Raw genomic sequence first — 21,137 nt, 5'->3', positions numbered from 1 at the left:
GTCCCCTAACAATGTAGCTAGGAACATGTGCTAGACGCCAGATTGCCGGAGGGCCTGAGAGAAGCAGGGACAGAAGGGAGCCTGGGGATTGTGGTTTGGAAAGACAGACACCAGGTTCTAGAACTAGCTCTGCCCTTAGCCCCCTGCATGACCCTATGCAAGTGCTTCTCCCTCATCTCAAAGGGTCCTCCAAGCTCTGACGATCTAAGATGCAATGAAGCCATTTTCCCCCTGATAAGATGAGGTAAAGCCAATGTAACCAAAAGGCAAAAATTACAATCGGTTCAAAGGAACTTTGATGCAGACAAAATGCTGCTGCTGCTCCCGCAATATCCACCCCTTCCCACTACGGGTGGGTTCCCAAGGACATAGGCCAGGCAAAGTGCAAGCCAAGGGATCCTTCCTTATTCCTAAGCAGAGCATCTGCTCTGGGCCCTGGCCTCTTTCCCTTCTTGGGAAATGGCTGCACGAGGTGGGCCCTGGGAGTTTGTACCCCAGGCCCCTAGACTCTTCCTTTCTATGTCCACAGCTGACCCCAAGCAGCCATTCCCCAACTCCTCACCCCTGAGACTCACCCTGAACTCCCTAATCTTGCAAGGCCATAAGTGTTTTCCAAGCAGAATGCCTCTCCCATCCCCTCTCAGGAAGCTTCTAGAGACCTTATGCCCTCCAGAGCTCCAAGATATAAGCCCTCCAAGGGATCAGGATCTCCAAGTTCCTGTCTTGTGTTTTACAGAAATTGATCTTCCCCAGGGGCTTTTAACTCTTGACCTGTTGGAGTAATTCCAAGTCTCTTGAAAAAAAAGAGGAAGATAATGGAGAATGAGAACTTATATATATATATATATGTATATGTATATGTATAAAGCCCCAGGCTGAATACTCAGGGACAACAATTCACAGCCTGCCTCTTTTTCTATAAAGAAGTCATTCTACCTCTGTGCCCTGCTGTTTATTCTGTAAAAGGAAGGTGGTAATAGGACCCAACTCCATCAGACACTTGTCAGGCTAGCGGAAACTCCGTTTTCAATGCCAAAGAACTGTAATGCTGTTTTGGAATCACCCCAAGGCATTCCAAGACACCATACCTTCCCATTTCAAGCACGGCCTGGGCACACCCCAACAGCCCAGGCTGTGCTGACTGCTGTGGGAACTACTGAGATGAGGAGAGTATCATCCATACCTTCTGGAAGCTCCTACTGGGAGACATGAAACATACGTAAGTGACTGCTGTGTAACGGAATAAACCCTGCCAAGTGCTGTTTTGGAAAGTCATGGAGGTAAAAGAAAGAACATTCTGGTATGAAGGTTTTGGGGGAGGAAATATCAATCAAGAAGGCTTCTCAGAAGAGGTGACTGAACTGGAGTCTTGTCCACAGGTAAGACGGAGAAGGCATTCCAGATGGAGGGAGAACAACAGTAAATGTCCACTCAAGATTTCCTGTATTATACCAGCCCCTCCCCCAAAACTCATGTCCAGTAGACTCATTTTCTGGGATCAGAACCAACACCAAAAAGAGCTTTCCTCCTTGAAGTTAGAATTCTAAACAGGACTTGAAATGGCCTCAAGATTTGTGCACAAATACTGACTTCTGGCTGGACCCAGCTTATTTTTTTTATTCCTCCAATTGCAATTTCATCCTTATCCTGAGAAAATGTCTAAATAGGCCATGGAACCCACGCTTCCCCATGATCTACAAGCGCTTGTTAGCTGTGCCAGCTCCTGCACTGCTGCTAAGGTCCAAGAAACCCCAATCTCTCACAGAGCCATAGAAGCAGAGGATTGGAGTATCTGTGAGGACAACAACCTTGTCTAACTTCACGACCTCATTCTTGAGCATTTCTACTGATGAGAAACTCACTATCCCCAATTGCAGCTCATTCCAACTTTAAAATTGCTGCCTTTTGAATCATTGGTTGTGAATATTAATTTTTTAAAAAATAAGTAAGAAAAATTTTAAATGAGCTGACACTTAAAAAGATCTCCTCTTTGTGCAACCCAAACCCACCTCTCTATAACTGAAGCTGTCATTTCATACCATGAGTGCTGCTGTTAGCAATAATAATCACACACAGATTTTATGAACAACAGAAGCTGTTGTTCTTATGAAAAAACAAACATTAGTTCCAATAAACATCTGCATTGAATCCAACCTCCCTGTTTGTTTGTATGTTTTTTATGCACTGATGATTCTAGTGAGTTGTTTTCATTTACCAGCATTTTGCTGTATTCATGTAGCATCACTGTACCATGAAGGGAGAGAGACTATAATAGGAGGACTGTTATAAATACAAAGTTCTGTTTAAATACCTGTCCTATTATTCCTGCAAATTATCCAAATATTCCAGAATGCCAATGTTTCTGCATCCACATTACAATTATTAAATGCCACCCTTTTGCTAAATTTACTATTATCAGTGGCATTTAATAAATTTGAATCATATGTTCACTGTTTGGTTTAGAAAATATGATGCCATGTCTATGGGTGGCCTGTTCTGGATTGGAGTTTATGCTTTCTTTCTGCCTGAGTTAATCTTATTCAATGGAGAGCAGGAATCAAAGAAACACCACCACAAAGAAGTCCTTCAAGCTACAGTTGGGCAAGAGTCAGGGAGGGGAATGTAGACCACTCATATGACGGAGGTGGAAACCAATCTTGGTCTAGAATAAGTCTCAAAATCCAAAACACTTGAATTCTGGTGCAGCATACGTTTATTTCCTTATTTATTTAATTTTCTCATCTATACATTTGTAGAATAACCTCTCTTCTGAGGTTGTTGAATCTGACGAATTAGCAGATAGGAAAGAACTTAGAAAATTGTAAGTTTACTCAAATATAAAAAGTTATATGGGAAATAATAATCACTAACATTTTTGAGCATTTACTAAAGAACTTAGAAAATTGTAAGTTTACTCAAATATAGAAAGTTAATGGGAAATAATAATCAGTAACATTTTTGAGCATTTACTAAAGAACTTAGAAAATTGTAAGTTTACTCAAATATAGAAAGTTAATGGGAAAAAATAATCACTAACATTTTTGAGCATTTACTATCTGCTGGTTATACACTTTCTCTAATTTAATTTTCCACAAGAAAATGTCACGGAAGGACTATGCCTATCCTCCTTTTACAGGTAAGTGACCTGAAGTGCGGTGAAGTGTAAAATGTGGGCCAACTTAGGAGCACAAATACCCCAGCAGCAGTGAGCACTCTTAGTGGGCAGGTCTTGGTTTCTAAAATATCATCATCCAATAAAAGTAACACGGGCTCTTTGAAGAAAGGGCTGATTCCAGGATTGGGGCAGGAAACACACAAGTTGAGCCTGGAGCATCTTGTAGTCCCAGAAAGTGAGGACATGCTCAAAGTGCTACACAGTGCTGGGGGTATGTCAAAGGGACACAGGAGGCAAGTGAAAGAGCTCCACTGGCCAAAGCTGGAATGTCGAGCAACAAAACAACATAGCGTTGGATATTAACCTAAAGTATAAAATAAATATTCATGAGTACACACGTACATGAATAAATTATTGAACAAATAAATCAACTGGGAGAATGGACAAATCTCCCATTGAAAAAATGCAAAATCGTGCATCCCTCCAGAGATGCAGCATGAGTCCCCATCCCTTAAGTGTTGGCAGCACATAGTGACTTCTTTCCAAAGAATATAGTATAAAAGGCGGGGCGGGGCAGGATCCTGTAATTCTGCTATGCAGAAGCCTGATAAACACTACCTCAGCCAGGTAATCAAGGTTAATACAAAAGTGTTAAGTCACATGGATGCTATGTGACTTTGTGTGCCATATGAAAATGACTTTGTACCTCTGTGTTCTTCCTCTCCAAATCCCATAACCCCAGGCTAATCATGAGAAGCACATCAGGTAAATCCCAACTGAGGGACAGTCTACCAAGTACCTGACCAACACTCATCAAAACTGTTAAGGTCATCAAAAACGAGGACATTCTAAGAAACTGTCACAGCCAAGAGGAGACAAAATGGGAAAGATACGTTGAAGTCCCAGCCCTCACTACCTTCGAATGTGAACTTATTTGGAACTAGGATAATTGCAGACATAATTAGTTAAGAAAATGTCATACTAGAGTAGAGTGGGCCCTTAATTAATCCTGTAGGACTGATGTCCTTATAAGAAGAGTAGGCCAGGCACGGTGGCTCACGCCTATAATCCCAGCACTTTGGGAGGCTGCCGAGGCAGGCGGATCACTTGAGGTCAGGAGTTCAAGACCAGCCTGACCAACCTGTGAAACCCCATGCGTACTAAAAATACAAAAATTAGCCCGGCACAGTGGTGGGCACCTGTAATCCCAGCTACTTGGGAGGCAGGAGAATCACTTTAACCTGGTAGGCGGACCTTGCAGTAAGCCGAGATCGTGCCATTGCACTCCAGCCTAGGCAACAGAGCGAGACTACATATCAAAAAAAAAAAAAAAAAAAAAAAAAAATGTGAACCAAGATGTCTCAACTAGGGCATAGAGGAACCAGAATTTGAAACCAGTTCTGATGGACTCCGGAGCCCAATCCCTTAACTCGCACACCAGTGGTTCTCAATCGAGGCTACACACAGGCATTTCCTGGGGAGTTTAAAGAAATGCCAATGTCTGCATCTCAACCACAGATATCCAAATATAATCAACCTAGAGTAAGGCCTGAGCACCGGGATTTTTAAAGATCCACAGGTGATTCTAATGGACATCCAATTTGAGAGTCATTATTCTAGGCTATCCCGCCAGTGTGCAACCTCTGACTTAGGTCACTCAGCTGGCAAGATACAGAGATGAGGTAGATTCCCTGGTATTGTAGCCCATGATCCAAAACTATTTTGTGACTCTCAGTAGCAATACCATTGCTAAGACCTTTCTGCACTAGTGTTTTCTGGAAAGAACAGTGCTGTTTTACCTTGCAGTAGTAAACCAAAGAAGAGGAGGAGCATCCCAGGCACCGGGGAGTAGCATACGAGAAAGCAGAGATATGAAACGACTCCGGGCTTTGGGGTAAACTGAGTGATACGGTCCCTAGAGAGACAGACAGTTTGGGAGAAAGAACATCACACCATTTGGGAAGATCTCTGTGTGCAGGATTATAAAAAGCCTGGAATACACAGCTTGCTTTTGGGAATAGGGAACCATCTAAGGATTTTAAACCAAAGAGAGATGTGATCAGTTTTCCCTTTCGAATGAGGCATTAAATGCAGTGAACTGAGGGAGACTCAAGATGGCTACAGTACATTAGGCAAGAGACTTAATGGTCCTGAGCGAGGTAGGCCAGCTTACAGGGAGGAGAGGAATCGCCTTCTGGAGATTCTAGGCCCAGCTAGGGCTGGGCCTAGAGAAGTCACTTTTAACAGACTCCCAACCTCTGTTAGCGCTTCACAGTGAATTGGTAGAGAAGTAGAGAGAAAAGAGAGCAGAAACCAAAACCCAAAAGCAGAAATGGTTTTCCAGGTCCTGGTCTTTCTATGACCCACTAGTACCAGCACTTGTCCATAGAAAGGAAGCCATGGGTTCTCTGAACTTGAGGGAAGGAGACAAACATGCCTTTGCAACAATTTCCTGTGTTGCCATTTTTTTTTTTCAAGAAGAAAAGAAAAATGTCATTTGGATGCAGAAACACAAGCTTAATTCCTAGCAATGAGCTTCTGATAATAAGAAAAAGAACCAGGACCATTTCAACACCTAGGCAGATCACAAAGCCTCCAAGGGAGTCTTCTGTGAGGAATGGGGTATTAGGATAAAGCAGTGTGATGACAATGGGAAGGTGTATCGGGCCTGGATGGCACCCAGGATGAGTGCCTGAATGACAAACAGATCAGCATGGGCAAAAACATGTCTTCCCCGCCAGCATCTTTCAGTCCCAATGGAGACCTCTGCAAAGTAAGAGGTTATGGTACCCCACCAACCAGAGCAAGCCTGGGGATCCGAAGGTCACAGTGTAGATGTAGACCAGGCCCGTGGTCTCAGAAGATGCTGACCTAGTTTGAAAGTGAGGACTCTCTTCTCCCCTTGGGCTATTTGTCCTGTGACGTTATCCCATCTTGCCCATCGCCTGGGACCATCTGGCTTATTTAATCTATGCCAGTTAAATGCTCACATGTGGCCCAGGCCTGCCAATGGGATCCAAGACAACAGAATCCTTCTTTTAACAATTCTGACAACATCTCCCTTCGGTCTGAGTTTGCATGTCTGACGCCCAAATCCATGATAGCAGTCTGGGCCTCCCACCAAGTCTTTTCATTTGAGTGCATTTTAAAATTATGAAGTACTTCAAGTGCACTGAAAAAAAAAGAGACAAAAATCCACCTCCTGCTCAGATTCGATGAAACGATGTGTCCAATGCAAGGGACATCAGCAGGATTCCAATACGAGAAGTAGTTGGTGCCATGAGAGAGAAGGAGCCTTGGGCCAGTAGACAGAGCTCTGAACCTGGCCGTGAAGGCCTGGATTCCAGTCCTCACTCTGCTCCCAAGGCTCTGAAAGCCCCAGGGAATCCTGCTCTGTGTGTCTCAGTCCCCACAGTCTCCCTGTTGGTTTCTCCTTATTTTTCCAACCTCTCTACATGGGAATTCCCTGGGCTCAGCTCGTTGGCCTCTTTTCTTTACTCTCTACCCTCACTCCCTAAATAATCTCATCTAGGCTTATGACATTTAAAACCACCTAAATGCTGATGGCTCTCCAATTTCATCTCTAGCTTGGGCACCTCCTCTCAACTACGGGTGTGATATTTCAACTGTTGGAAGGGTCAGGGTTAGGAAACCATTCCAAATTCCTCTCCTCCCCCAAAATAGGGCTAAGTAGCAGTTTGTGATTAAGGCCAAAGCTGGCAGAGACCCTTCAGGGCACTTTATCTGTTTGCTTTACAAATAAGGAAACTGATATCCAGGGGAGAGGAAAGACCATGTCACCGAAGGCCAGCAGCCTAGATAATGGTTAAACCAGGTCTGAAAACCAAGGTTGTTGACTCCCAGGCCAATGAGCTCTTCTATACCACAATCACTAACACAACCACCTCCACAGGCCTCTGTAACGGCAGAGTCATACAAGAAGCGGATTTCATTTCCCTGGTGCATGTGGCAGTACCCAGGCAATGCCAAAAAACGACTCCAAAGGAAATTCCTTAGCTGGGAGCCCCACAGAGAACCAGAATGGGACTTGAAAAAAAAACTAAATTCCTCTGGGGTATTCCAGCCAGTGGGAATGGGGCCCAGAAAATCACTGGTGTTTTCTGTTTAAAGATATTTTTTTTAAATAGCTATCTTTGAAGAATGAAGAGTGGTCATGTGCTTCTGGAAAAATGAAATCATTGCTTTGAAATAAATATGAGGGAAGAAAATAAATAACTCTACATATATTAAAATAAACCCGTTCCAAGCTGCAAAGTTAACCCTTGCCTTTTTTTTTTTTTCAAGTATTTACCAACCAAGCTCAACTGAAATCACAGAGAAGAAAGAGCCTTTCAGGACTCAAAGAGGAAGATGCAAATTAAAAGGGAAAGAGGATGAAAGAAGAGCATGAACATTCAGTGAGCATGTGCCCTATAGCGGGCTTTATCACAGACAGGGTATTCTTTATTACTGGCAATAGCCCTCCAAGGCAGATAGTATTATTTGCATTTTGATGAGGAGCAAAATGAGGCTTACTTAAGGTTACAGAGCTGGTAAGTAGCAGAACCAGCACTCAAATGTTTTCTGACCCCAAATTTCATGATCTTCTATTACCCCATGATATACAATGCTGGTCAAGTTTCCTATTCCTCTGGGCTTCAGTTTCCCATCTGCAAAATCAGGGCCCTTGCTCAAAGCATCTCTAATTTGTCATATAGCTCTGATAGTCTATGGACTTACTATGTTAGACATATTACTTACTTGGCAGGCCTCTCAGTTCTCAGGGCTCCTGATCCCCAGGAAGAATCCTCTCATTGAGCTGGTCTCTGTCCAGATGGGCATGAGGAAAGCAATAAAGGCAACAATTTTTCCCAACCCTACACCAGGAATTTCAGCTTCTAGAACGATAATTCAGTGCCTGTAGTTCTATTCCTGGCTTGAACATCAAGACAAGCAAACAAAAGCTCCAGTGGGAGAGGCCCAGGATCCAGGAATTTCCCTGAGGAGTTTATTTAAAACACATAAGATACATCTAACAAGTTCATTATGTGGCATGTGGCAATGTGTGCAAAGAAAGAACCATCACAGAGGAATCTTTGCCAAGACAGGAGCAAAGCCCATGAGCAAACCTAGAATTCCCCATATGTAGCAAGTATAAGAGGCAATAAGAGAGGCAGGTGAGGCCTCCTTAGATTGAAACATGTTCCTAGCAGATCAAGAAGAGTCTTGGGAAACAGTTCTGGACTAAAACTAGGTGAGACTTGGATGCTTCGCTCTACCATCACCTGACAGTAGGCCCTGGGGTTAGTTACTCCCACCCTCTCATCACATTTTGTCATTTTTGAAATGAAGCGATTGAGTCTCTAATGGTTCTTCCAACTCTAACATCCCATGACTCGGTAAATACTTGCTTCCCTAAGTAGACTTTGAGAATCATAAAGTCTTACAGTTGGAAGGAGAGCCTATGAAATGGAAAGCAGAGAGAAATATACGTGTTCTTAGCAGGAGCATCTATTCTATTCTCAAATGGATAAAATGAAGAGGAAAGAGTGTAGGCTGGAAACGGAATGAGTTGGAATTAGCCTGGCAAAGAGACAAGAGGAACAGATGGAACAGCATGTGTGAGGTGTCATTATGGCCCTGTGTGGAGGCCGGGTTGTAGGAAGGCAAGAACAGGGAGAACAGTTGAGTGTGTTGCAGTGAAATGGCAGACGAGGCAGATCCAAACCCATGTTCCCCTCTAGAAACATTACAACAACCAGAAACCCAATGAAATTAACTTTATAGGAGTGTTGGAAAACGACGAAAGGTCCACAGCAAAGAAGTGAATACTCAGTCAAGAAAAAGCCACATTTGAAACATCAGGAAATTCGTGATGTTTCTACTCACCCTTGACCCACCCTTTCCCTGGTGTGGCACAAGGGAGAGGCAGCAGCCCATGCCCAGTTTCCTCCCTCAGAACAGAAGGAGGAGATCAGTCCTTATTTGCAATATTTTAACATCTTTGTGGGGCTGCCTGGAGGGCTGATCTCTCTCTTTAACCTAGGGTCGCAGGCATGGGAGTCTGCTTTAGAAAGCTTCAGAGAAACTGCAGACCCACAGACACCCGTGGTAAGACATTACACGTGGAGCTACACAATAGATCATCTAAGACCCAGAGGAGAAGCTGGAGTGAGACTCTGGGAAATGAAGACATTCAAAAGCAGACCTGTATACTGGGAAATTGAAAAAGCCATAGGCCCAGGCAAGATGCATGCTCAAAAAAGAACTGAAAAGACTTCAAGCTTTCACCTCTAGCTGATCCCTAGGTACAGGACATGCCCAGCTAATTAGTGAAGAGCTTCTCTGGCACAAAGCCAGTCTGCAAAGACTGGAAGAGGTGGCTGTATTCCAAATGCCCCATTTTGAACAACAACAAAATTACCTAAAGAATTGAAAGCAAGAATTCAAACAGATGAATCCTTGTCCACTAATGTTTGTGAAAGCATTATTCACAATAGGCAAAAGGTAGAAACAATTCAAATGTTTTTCAATGGATGAATGGAGTTTTAGGTATCCTGTTAGAAACAACAGAAAACAGACTAAGACAGAAAATTGGTACCAAGGAGGGTGCTGCTGGTAATGAATACCTGAAAATGTGGAATTGGCTTTAGAATCATGTAATGGGCAGAGGCTGAAAGAATTTGGAGGAGCAGTCTAAGAAATGCCTAGATTCTGATGAAGGCTTAGAAGACAAAAAGACTAGGGAAAGTTTGAAACTCTTTAGAGATTGGTTAAGTGGTCATGACCAGAGTGCTGATGGAAATATGAACAATAAAGGCCATTCTGATGAGGTTTCAAATAGAACTAAGGAACAAGGTATTAGAAACTGGAATAAAAGCCATGTTTGTTATAAATTTGCAAAGAACTTGGCTGAACTGTGTCCACACTCAAGAACTCTGTGGAAGGCCAAATTTGGGAGTGATGAGCTAAGGTATCTGGCAGAATAAATTTCTAAGCAAAACAAGCAGCTGCATGGTTACTTTTGGCAGCTTACACTGAGGCTGAGGAACAAAAAAAAATTGAAAGAATTTATAATTAAAAGGGAAGCGGAGTGGAAAGATTTGAAAATTTCTCAGCCCAGCTGTGTAGAGAGTGAAAAAGCAAGGATGTAGCCCAGAGGCCATTTGCTAAAGAGATTAGCATGGCTAGAAGGCAGCCAGGTGCTATTCCTCAAGACAATGGAAGAAAGATCTCAAAGGCATTTTAGAGATCTTCAAGGCTGCCCCTCTTATCACAGATCCAGAGGCCTAGGAGGACAGAATGGTTTCAGGGAGTGAGCCCAGGCGCTTTCTATGGGCTTACTATCCAAGACCACCTCCAGACTCTGTGCCCTGGCACAGTTCTCTGAGGCCACCCTAGCCAGAACTGAAGCAGGCCAAGGTGTGGCTCATGCTGCAGATATAGAAGGTGAGTCATAAACCTTGGAAGCATCCACATCGTGCTAATTCCGCTGACTTGCAAGAAGCAAGAGCTATGAAGGCTTATTAAGCCTTCATCTAAGTTTCAGAAAATGTCATTGATAACCTGACAGCACAGAGACTTGTTGTGACAGTAGAGCCACCACAGAGAACCTCTACTAGAGCAATGCCAAGCAGAAATATAAGGTCAGAGCTGCTGCAGAAGGTCTTCAGTAGGTCAATGCCTCATGGAGCTCTGGGAATGGAATTCCACCAAGACCCCAGAGCTTTCAATATGTAATGCCAGCCTAGAAGAGCTGGGTGGATGGACCCCAGTCAAGCTTCAGAGGCAGAGCTGCCCAAGGCTTGTGGGGCCCAACCCCCACACCAGTGTGTAGAGGATGCCAGAAATTGAGTCAAAGGAGACCATTCTGGAATCGTAAGACCCAGTGTCTGCTTTCTTGGGTTTCTGAGTTGCTTAGAGCCTGTTACTGCTTCTTTCTTTTCTGTTTCTCCCTTTTGGAATACGAATGTGTACCCTATGCTTGTCCCACCATTGTATATTAGAAGTAGATATTTTGTTTTGATTTCACAGGCTCATATGTAAGACTTAGGACTTTGAACCTTTAAGTTGCTGCTGGACCAAGTTAAGAGCTATGCAGATGGAATGTATGTCTTTGTATGTGGGAAGGACATGAGTTTTGGGGGGCTAGGACAGAATGCTATGGTTTGAGTGTCCCCTCAAAACCTCATATTGAAACTTAATCCCCAATGTGGCAGTATTGAAAGGTGAGGCTTATAAAAGGTGATCAGGTCATGAAGGCTTTGCCTCACAAATGGTGCAATCCATTCTTGGATTAATAGGTTAATGGATTAATGAGTTATCATGGGAGGAGAACTGGTGGCTTTATAAGAAAAAGAAGAAAGACCTGAGTGAGCACATTAGCATGCTAAGTCCCCTTGCCATGTGATGCCACCTTGTGATCACAGAGTGCCCACCAGCAAGAAGGCCCTCGCTAGATGCAGCCCCTCATCCTTAGACTCCTGAGCCTGCGTAATTGTAAAAAATATGTTTCTTTGCTTTATAAATTACACAGTTTGAGGTATTCTGTTGTAAGCAACAGAAAATGGACTAAGACAAAATAAATAAGCAAACTGTGGTATATACATTCAAGGAAATACAATTCAACCTTAAAAAGGAAGGAAATTGTGATACATGCTTTAATATTATGTATCTTAAAAATATGATGCTAAATGAAATAAGCCAGATGCAGAAGGACAAATATTGTGGCTACTATGCCACTGGAAACATGAAGTGATTGCTTGAAATAAATATGAGGGGAAGAAAAGAAATGACTCTCTCTATATTAAAGTAAACCAGGTAAAATAGTCAAATTCATAGACAGAAAGTTGAATGGTGGTTGTCGTGGGGCTGTGAAATAGATTTGACAGTTTCAGTTTGGGGTGATGAAAAGGTTCTGGAGATAAACAGCAGTGATGGCTACACAGCAATGTGAATGTACTTCATGTCACTGAATTGTGCAATTAAAATTGGTTAAAATAAAAATTTTATGGAAAACCGGAGGGAAAACATATTTTAGAATCTGTTAGGACACGTTGACTTTGAAATGCCTGTGAAACAGTCAAACAGAGATGTCAAGGAGAACATAAATGTAAGAAGTCCAGAAGAAAATTCATGCCTTGAGATGCATATATGAGTCATTAGCATACAGATATTAAAGAACACTCAGAATAGATTCAATCAGCCAGAGGACATGGACAAATATGAGAGGATCAAAGAGACTAAGGCTTGGAATTGGAGCTTAAAGAATACCAACATTCAGGAGGCAGGTAGAGACAGAGAAACCTGTGAAGAAGAGAGGAAGGAGACAGAAAAACTGAAGGTAAATCAGGAGGGTGCATGTCCCTGAAACCAAATAAAGCAAGTGTTTGGAGATGGTCAGTAGTGTTGAACTCCTGTGAGAGGTCAAGAAAAATAAGGTTTAAACGTGTTGATTGTATGTAGCCATAAGATGCCTGCTGGTGAGCTGGATGAGGACAATTTCTGCAACACTATGGGGTGAACGCTAGCCTGCAGAATTAACTGGAAGTGTAAACATGGAGGCAGCCTATGAACAGTCCTTGAAACATTTCATTGTAAATGGAAGGAGAAAAGGCAGGATTTGGCTGGGCGCAGTGGCTCATGCCTGTATTCCTAGCACTTTGAGCAGCTGAAGCAGGTGAATCACTCAAAATCAGGAGTTTGAGACCAGCCTGGCCAACATGGCAAAACCCTGTCTCTACTAAAAATACAAAAATTAGCTGGGAGTGGTGGTACGCACCTATAATCCCAGCTACTCGGGAGGCTGAGGCAGGAGAATTGCTTGAACCCGGGAGTCGGAGGTTGCAGTGAGCCAAGATCAGGCCACTTCACCCCAGACTGGGTGAAAGAGTGAAACTCCATCTCAAAAAAAAAGAAAAAAAGAGGCCGGGCGCGGTGGCTCAAGCCTGTAATCCCAGCACTTTGGGAGGCCAAGACGGGCGGATCACAAAGTCAGGAGATCGAGACCATCCTGGCTAACACGGTGAAACCCCGTCTCTACTAAAAAAAATACAAAAACTAGCTGGGCGAGGTGGCGGGCACCTGTGGTCCCAGCTACTCCGGAGGCTGAGGCAGGAGAATGGCGGAAACCCGGGAGGCGGAGCTTGCAGTGAGCTGAGATCCGGCCACTGAACTCCAGTCCGGGGAGACTCCGCCTCAAAAAAAAAAAAAAGAAAAAAAGAAAGAAAAGAAAAGAAAAGGCAGGATTTGGAGGGCATGTGTGGGGTTGAGGCAGGTGCTTCAGTACAGAGAACAGAAAAGTTGGAGGTCCAGGGAGAGAGCAGATGGAGCTCTGGTCTGAGCTTTCATCATCAGAGCTGACCCAATGGAGAAGACCTGGTGTATCAGTCAGAGTCCTTTGGTTGAAACACAGAGATGGCAGCTGATTTAAGCATAAAAGGGCAAGTATTGAAAAGCTATGGAGAAAGTTCATAGAATCAAAAAGAGTGGAGAACAAGTCGCAGCAAAGGACAAAATTTGGTCATGCTGGGGATACGAATAGCAGAAACAATTTGCAATCATGCCAGGGGCCACCACTGGAATTGATAGGCTCCATCTGTTTTTAGTGTTTTCATCACTTTGCTCATCATTGAAATTCCAACCAACTTCTCTTAGGCCATGTGCTTCTTGCTTGGGAGTTGAGGGGAGGTGCAGAGTTCCTTGATATCCTACCATGTTATATTGCATGGGGAATAGGTAATTCCTGGAAAAGGAAGTCAGAGTGCTATTTTTAAAGGATGTGGAGGAGATGCTGCGCCCTCAGAAAGAGACACAATCAGAACAGGACTGCAAAAATCAGAAACTGGAACTTTGACCTTGAGAAAGTCAGAGCAAGGACACTAACCTTGTTTTCTGATACCCTTTCAGCACTTATTCATTCATGTTTTCATTCCGCTAGTGTACCACAACCCAGAGTGGAGGGAAGTTAACATCCTATGGGGCAACCTTCAGCCATTGGAAGACAGGAGCCAGAGGACAGACACCCCTTTACCCCCAAGTGATCTGGAGATGCATTTCATCCGGCTTCTCAGATGGTTCTGTGGGACTGAAACACCCTTCACCAGTGGAGACGGCCAACTTGACAAGGCCTCCTTCCATTGGATTTCCCTCCTGCTTTGCTGTGCTCCCCCCTATCTTAACTCCAGTTTTCTGAGGTCACACTCCTCAGTCAAGTACTATCATATAAACCTCTGCCTTGACTTCTGCTTTCTAGAAACACGGGCTAAGGTAAGCGCAAGGCAAATCAGGAGCAAGAGGGTGGGGTGGGGGAACAGGTGACAGCATGAAGTAGAAGGCCTGAAAAGAGCATCTAAGATGAGACTTGAGCCAACACTTGAGGGAGGTCAGACAGTGAGGCAAGTGAATTTCTTGGGAAAGACCATTCCAGGCAGAGGGAACAGGTAGAATAAGGTCCTAGGCAGGTACATGCCTATGTATTTGGGGAACAGCAAAGAAACCAGGGTAGCTACAGAAATGAGGGCAAAGAGTACTAGAAGATGTCAGTAACGTGGCTGAAGCCACATCATGTTTAGCCCTGCAGGACTTGGCTTTTACAGAACAAAAAAGGGAGCACAAGAATGGCAGGATCTGACTTAGGTTAAAAGGATTGCCCTGGCTGCAGTGCTGAGAAGAGATCTGTAGGGGGAATGTGAAACTTCCTCCCTTGTGGGATCCTGCTTGTAAGAACCAGAACTAGAACTAGAAAGTGAAAAAAAATTCAAACCCCTTTGAGGGAGGCTTGAAAGGAAAAAGTCTTCTTTAAAAGGCAGAACTATCCAAAGATGGCATGAGCTACCTTAGGTGGTAATGATCTCCTGTCACTGGGGGTGCTCAAATACAGGCTGGAGAACTTGTCATTGGAAAGTGTGTGCAAATGCTTTATATGGGCTAATACAGGATGGCACAAAGACAGACTTCAGAGTGCTTCATATCATAAGAGCCTCTAAGACCCAGAGACCCAGAGAGAATAATGATCCCCCTAAAGTCCCAGCAGAACCCAGTTAAAATCAAACGAGGACCCACAGTTCCCAATGCAGGGCTCAGGGTCCTTCACCTGACCCCATGCTATCATCTTAAAACAAAACAAACACAAAAACAAAACACTGTTCCTACTTCAAGTGCCTTAATTTAAACTGATTTGCTTTGGGATATATAAGTGCAAGACCTAGAAAGAATGAGTGGTAAAGTGAGAAAGAGACTCCGAATACTGTCACAGGCGTAATATGCTAGAGAGGTGAGGATATGGCTGGAGATGACTCAGCTTATTGGTTCATTTATTCATTCAATACATTTTTATTGAACATTTGTTATGCATTCAATAGAGGTGAATGAAATCCATGGAGCCTGTGCTTCTTGGAACTTACATCCTAGCAGGGATGAGTAATTATAACAAGTTTGATGAATGTCCCAGCAAGGGTGTTAGAGCTCAGTGACAAAGACTCTCAGAGCAGAACACAGCCATTGTAGCAGCAAACCTGCAGGAGCAAGGGAGTGTGAGGGAGGTTGAAATCCCCATAGCACAGGTTGCGGAGTGAGTAGGGCAGCTAGAGAAAGGGAAGCCGAGCCCCAGTCCTAAAGAATCCAGGGCAAGTCATCAAGAAAGATCTCAGGGCTCAGCTTTCATAAAACTAGGTGCAAAAGGAAGTCTATCCCTCAGTTAGAAGGCATTACACCAGCAGTACAGGTCGATCACCTGGGTGTTTTATTCTAATTCAGATGCTCAGGTCCCACTGCCCCCAAATTTTGATCCCATTGGTCTGGGGTAGAGGCTAAGTACTTATATTTCTTTAAAATCTCCCCAGAATTTCTGAAGTACAGCTGGGGCTGAAAACTTCTGTAGCAAGCAGAGATGTCTGAGGAACCAGAGAGCAGCCCCTGTATTCCACTGCACTCACAGTATTCATTTCTTCGTCTAGTCCGCATATTCTGAACACCTACCGTCTAGCAAGTAAATCAGGACTTGCTAGACAGCAAGTGTTCAGAATATGCGGACTAGACGAAGAAATAAGTACTCTGTGAATGAAGTAAAGGAAGCCATCGCTGCTTACTTGCATTCAAGCCAGGATACGAGTAAAACTGACCTTACGCTGATTCCCTGAATGACTACCCTCCGTCCCTCCTGACTGTGGACAAGACTGGCCCAGAACTGGAGCTAGACAGAGCCTCATGTGGTGGCGGGGGGAGGGGGGGCAGAAAGGAGAAAAGGGGAGACAGGGTGGCGGGATGGAGGGGACCAACAGCTCATTACAGATCAGGGACAGTGGGGGAATCTCAAACACACATTAATGACTACTAGGCCTTTTTGAAGATATATTGTCTTTATTAAAGTGTCCCATCTTTATATAAGTGATCTGCCTTCCTCCATCACTACAGATGATGGTGACTTTCTAGCAAAGAGGAGAGTAGTCAAGTTTTTAACGGAGGTAGGGTAAATGAGGCCCCTCAAAAGTGCAGGGAAGGAGGAGAGGGAGTCAAGTTATTAACAGAGGTGGGATAAATGAGGCCCCTCAAAAGTGCAGCTTGCTGCCTCTCCCCACCAATTCCATTCCAGACCCCCACTGTCAGAAAGTCTTCTCTCCTCCCATTTCAAGCCATATCACATCTCATTTTAGAGCCTTGTAAGTTTCTCTCACATATCTGTGCACTTTCCCATGGACAAAGCATTTTACATCTTTAACACCCTCTCTCTTGCTGAAGATACCCCATCCCTGTGGCTTTAGGGGGACAGCTGATCTTTGGCAAGAGGCCTCATGCTTGGCCAATGTGGGAAAGCCATTCAACTATAATTTCAGCAAAGAACTCAGGAGGCCAGGCCCCTGCTCTTGTATTTTGGCCATCAGCTGAGAATCCACTAGACTTGGTCCCTGAACTCTGAAGACCCTCCATTCTAATGCTTCCCAGAGATTTTATGCTTTGCTTCTAAAATTCTGTCTTCTAAATCTCCCCTGAATTCTCTGCCAGTTCATACACAGTGGGTAAGAAGCCTAGCTCTATGAGACCCCACCCCAGCCACCATCTTTCAGGCAGGCAGCCTCCAGAATCTGCCCTGGGTGGAAAGAAGCTGGAATCTGAGAAACAAAAGCAAGAGACCCTGTGTACCCAGCAGCGAAGGAACAGCCTGATCTCCCACCTGGCGCACTTCAAGGGAAACCTCTGCTGCATGGTGAAGGCAGAATCATGGATGAGGCTCACAGGGTGGGCAAAGAAGCTAATTTAAGGCTGCAGCTAGAGAAAGTGGGAGATCATGAGGTGCAGGGGTGAGGGACTAATAAGAGCAAGGTCGAGCTCATTACTGTAGAAAGCCCTTTTGAGATCACCCAGTCCTCTAATTTTCAAACTTTTTAAAAGTAGTTAAACCTTTTTTTTTTTTTTTTGTACAAAAATCTTAAATGGAACCCCATCTAAAGTAAAGCTGATATGATCGAAGCAAGAGGAGGAGGCAGGAGTTGGAGGATGGGTGGTTAGACCAGGAGTTGGAGACACCCACTAGCTTAGCCTACTTTCCAAATCCAAAAGTCCCTGAGGCACCTACGCAGAACTTTGGGGTCCTGGGTTTCACTATGATAAACCAATGACCTTGCCCAAACCCTAAGTTTTATAGGTGGAAAAACTGTATAATTTGTACAAGATCCCCACTGAGTCGGTGGCATCACCAGCGCTAGAAGTTGACACTATTCCCAACCCAGGTCTCTCCTCTACCCTCCCATCAGCTGACTGGCACCCTCGACAGGCTCTGGGCCCACCCAGGGAATCTTAGACGGAGCTACGGAAGGAGAACTGCAGGTAGATGATCAGCAGCAGGACCGTGGCCCAAAACAAGCACCAGGGGATAGAGCAGAAGTTCCAGCCTGAGCCCGTCTCGTCCTGAGGCTTGGTGGGGCTGGGCGCCCGGGAGAAGGTGTAGGTGGTCGCCTCCTCCTCCAGCAGCTTCTCGCTGGGCTTCCAGTGCACGATGCCCTCCTGGCAGGCCTCGCAGAACTCTCTGCGGTGACGCCGGTTGTCCTGGCGGCTGGCCACGTGGATGCGGTACTGGCCGCCGCGCTCGCCGTAGCACTGCTCGCGCAGGCTGGTGATGAGGTTGTCCACCAGGCCCTCGATGTTCTCCTCCAGCATGCTGGACTCGTCCAGCCGCGCCGAGCCGCACTCGTAGCACAGCTGCTTGAAGACGCGCATGCGCACCGAGCCCGCCCGCTGGGCGCGGTCCAGGAACATGTGGAAGAGGATGACCAAGTGGGGTGACTGCCAGGTGTGCCAGCACCAGGAGCAGTGGAACCTGCGGAGACGGGAGGAGAGGGAGGAATAGAAGACAGGCGGAGGTGGTGGAAACAGCCCTAGGAATGGGGTGAGGGGACATGGGGGCTCAGCAGAGCCTGGAGGTGGAGGAAGTGTGTTGCCGGTGCCCTGGGTTCGTTAGCTTTCCCCAGGAAGCCACTCAGCCTTGCGAGTGCCCCTAGGACTAGAACAGGTTCCTCAGGATGTCACCTGGCATCCAGCAGTGCTCTACCTCCTCAGTGCTTGCCAGAGGCCTATCTCCAGCGCTGGGCCTCATTCTTATTCCTCATCTGCAAACTGCCCATGGTGCACTAGGTGAGTCCTTCCTGCTCACACCAGATAAGAAACACTTAATCCATCTGCACATTTCTGTCTGTTAACACGTGACTGTGAACAGGCTGGATCCAAATCAGGAGAAGATGACACCATTACTAGCTATCAGCGTCCAGGCCAGTGCCAGAGTTAATGCATCACAAGGCCTGAAGGTGGAGGCGGTCTGTGCCCAGAGCCCCAAGGCCTGTAGTCTCCCAGGCCTGACTGGGGCCAGCTGGGGATTACAGGTCCCCACCCAGGTCTGGGGCAGCCACAAGTCCTCCCCACTCAGCCCCCACAGACTCCCAGGTCTTCGAGAAGCTCCCGAGTCCCGCCTGTAAGTGTCCAGCCCTTGACACCCCTCCTGTCAGCCAGTCTAGGAGCTTCACATTTTCATTCTCTTCTTGTTCACTCACCTCTTTTGGGGACTGTTTCCTCCTCTCAGACCAGACTACAAAACCTGGATTGAAAAATGTAACTGGAGGGACCTGGAAATCACCTAATTAATCTTTTGTTTTATGCTGAGAAAAAGAGAGTGAGAGAGGCGTCCACGTACGTACACCCAGCTAGAGGCAGAGACGGCGCCCAGCACATAACAGGTGCCCAGTAATGTTTCCTGAATTGAAGTGAATTGGCTGAATCAGGGCAGGCAGGAAGGTCTTGCTTCTGACTTCCAGGCTGCACCACTCAGCCTCCCCATCTTATGTCCCAAAGGTAAGCCCCGACACTCTGGACCCGTGAACAAGAGTGCTAGAAAATCATCTCAGATAGTTTTTACATACTTACCACCTAGAACTCTTCTTGAAATCAGATTCTGATTCAGGTCTAAAAGGGGCCCACGATTCTGCTTTCCTAACAAGTTCCAGGTGATGCTGACCCTGCTGCTCTGTGGACCACAGGCTGACCTCTCACTGTGCAAATGGAGAAAGCCAGGTCCCAGAAGAAAATCGAATTCCTCAAGGGCCCTGGAGCCAACAGTAGAGCCAGTTTCTGGCACATCTCATGTATTCAATATTTTAAATGAAATTAAGTTGAATTAAATAGATTTAAACTGGTCCCAGGACCGGAGCCCAGGCCTCTTGACCCTCAGTGGGCCTCAGCCCTTCTTCTCTGGTTTTAAACTACTTTTTAACAGATTGTTAAAATAGAAAATATGTAAAATGTCAGTGTGTAGGACTCATAAGTATATTCTATGTCTTTATTTTCCAGATGGAAAAATTGTGACGCAGAGAGGAAGAGTAACACAGGTGATCAGTGGAAGAACTGAAATCCAACTCAAGTGTCCTAGTTCCCAGTTAGGGACTCTTTCTCTGACTTCCAGTCTACGCCAGCCTAATAGTGAGATTGAAGCTAAACACATGGGTTCTATGTAATCTTCCTCTCCTTGGAAGGTGCCCTAGAGCTAGGGACTTAGAGGCGGCCTGCAGGGATCCACCTTCCTGGGCTACTCACCTGCCTGAAGCGTGCAACTCCACGTACTGCTTCCAACCAGGGCTCAGCACATTGTGCTTGAGGTTGGGGTCTATGATGAGGTCCCAGCTGTCAGCCGGCTTTGCCTCCTCCATCTTCTCATAGAAGACTTTCTTCCACTCGTCTGTGGTCACGCTTTTACACATGGTCTTGTCAGTAGTGAGGGAGGGCAATTTCCACCTTAGTGAGAACACGGAGAGTGAGGGTAGGTGCAGGGCAGGGCAGCGCAGTCTCCAAGGTCTAAAAATCCTCATCGACAAGACCAGGAGGAAGCAGGACCCAGCTCCCTCCTTTGTCCGCAGTGGAACCTGTTTCCACGGCAACCAGGCAGGGTGCCAGAAGACAGAGCTTGGGGAGGAGGGAGTCTCTGAAGAGGTGTTTCAAGGCCCTGAACTGAGATTGCAGAGGCAGAGTTTGTGGCTCTAAGTGATCCAAGACAGAGTGGAGGACCTGATCAGAGGTTGAGCTTCAGACCATCTCACCCCGGCCTGGAAGGAGTACTGGGGAGATGAGGACTGGGAAACTGGCTCAGTTTCACCTTGCCACACCCTGGAGGCATCATCAGCATCTGGCTGCTATGGTAACCATGATGCCTTAGGGAGCCAAGGAGAAATAAGGGATGGGGAGATGTAAATTTGTTAGTAGATGGAGCAATAATAATAAACTCTCCCTCGGCTCCCCCAGCCATCTTGTGACCAGCGCTTTGCCATTTTCAAAACACAATTGGAGGTCTCTTAAGTTATGATTACTATTGCCGCAGTACAGATCAGGAGCCTGGGGCTCACCTAGCCTATAAATGGCAGAGCCTGTATACAAATTCAAGCTGTTGACCCCAGACCAGTTCATTAATTCATTCATGTCAAACATATCCTGGCATGTGGGTAGAGTTTGCAGACATGTGCCAGGCTCTATGTCAGTGCTTGTAGCT

The 21,137-nt window shown here is 45.5% G+C and overlaps 1 long non-coding RNA gene across 1 annotated transcript; it reads left to right on the top strand.

Moving 5' to 3' along the window:
• Positions 1–10,220: 10,220 nt before the first annotated feature.
• On the top strand, positions 10,221–20,891 carry LOC111544268. Its single transcript, XR_002732092.2, has 5 exons — positions 10,221–10,564; positions 14,055–14,383; positions 17,866–18,742; positions 19,274–19,453; positions 19,949–20,891. It is a non-coding gene; the product is annotated as an uncharacterized LOC111544268 (long non-coding RNA).
• Positions 20,892–21,137: the final 246 nt, after the last annotated feature.

Source organism: Piliocolobus tephrosceles, chromosome 2 (assembly GCF_002776525.5).
Source record: "Piliocolobus tephrosceles isolate RC106 chromosome 2, ASM277652v3, whole genome shotgun sequence".
In the NCBI taxonomy this organism is placed as follows: Eukaryota; Metazoa; Chordata; class Mammalia; order Primates; family Cercopithecidae; genus Piliocolobus; species Piliocolobus tephrosceles.
The sequence above is the reverse complement of the archived record's forward strand: the minus strand, read 5'-3'. Positions and strand labels throughout refer to the sequence as shown.